The following is a 1,354-nucleotide window of genomic DNA, read 5'->3' as shown; positions in this document are numbered from 1 at the left end:
ATATCTTGCCAGTCCTTTCTGGCCTGCCAGGTCTCTGTGGATAGGTCTGTTGCCAATCTAATATTTTTACCATTGTAGGTTACATATCTCTTCTCCCGAGCTGCTTTCACGATTTTCTCTTTGTCTGGGAGACTCGTTAGTTTTACTATTAGATGTCGGGGTGTTGACCTATTATTATTGATTTCGAGAGGGGTTCTCTGTGCCTCCTGGATTTTGATGCCTGGTTCCTTCCTCACATTAGGGAAGTTCTCTGCTATTATTTGCTCCAATATACCTTCTGGCCCCCTCTCTCTTCTTCTTCTGGGATCCAATTATTCTAATGTTGTTTTGTCTTATTGTATCACTTATCTCTCGAATTCTGCCCTCGTGATCCTGTAGTTGTTTCTCCCTCTTTTTCTCAGCCTCTTTATTTTCCATCATTTGGTCTTCTATATCACTGATTCTCTCTTCTGCCTCATTTATCCTAGCAGTTAGTGCCCCCATTTTGGATTGCACCTCATCAATAGCCTTTTTGATTTTGACTTGGTTAGATTTTAGTTCTTTTATTTCTCCAGAATGGGTTTCTCTAATAACTTCCACGCTTTTTTCAAGCCCAGCTAGTATGTTTAAAGTCATGATTCTGAACTCTAGGTCCGACATCGTACTAATGTCCGTATTGAGTAGGTCCCTGGCTGTCGGTATTACCTCTTGTTCTTTTTGCTGAGGTGATTTTTTTCATCTTGTCATTTTGTCCAGAGGAGAATAGATGAATGAGAGAACAAAATGCTAACAGGTTTACAACGTCCCCAGCAAATATACTGTATACAAATCAGAAAAGACCTGAAACCAGGGGAAAAGAAAGGGAAAGAAAGAAAAAAGAAAGAGGAAAAAAAAAGAAAAAAAAAAGATAAAAACATAAACAGAACAATACAAAAAAAGCAGAATGTGATCAAATATGATCAGGCTAGTGCGTAGATCAGTGCCATACACTAGATTTTGGACGTATTTTGGTCTGTTAGAAAAAAGTGCCTCCTAAAATTTTAAAGGAAGAAAGACATATATGTACAAAATAAGGGTTGATAAAATGAAGGGGTAGAAGATGACTGTAATGATGTAAATTATAAAAGATTTTATAAATGGACTTGATAAGATAATAAGTTGTTTGAAAAATGAAATAAGATTTAAAAAAGAAAAAGAAAAAAGGGAGAGAATGTGATCAGGCAGGAGACTAGAACAGAGCCATACACTAGTGATTTAGAGTATATTTTTATCTGTTAGAAGAAACTGTATCTCAAAATTTTAAAGAGAGAACAACTTATATATATATGCCAAAAATAAGGGTAACTACTATGAAGGGATAAAATATGACTCTAAA

Source organism: Eumetopias jubatus, unplaced genomic scaffold (assembly GCF_037043125.1).
Source record: "Eumetopias jubatus isolate StellerSeaLion01/CBP00866 unplaced genomic scaffold, mEumJub1_p1.0 scaffold_9, whole genome shotgun sequence".
NCBI classification, from domain to species: domain Eukaryota; kingdom Metazoa; phylum Chordata; class Mammalia; order Carnivora; family Otariidae; genus Eumetopias; species Eumetopias jubatus.
Note: the sequence above shows the minus strand (reverse complement) of the source record.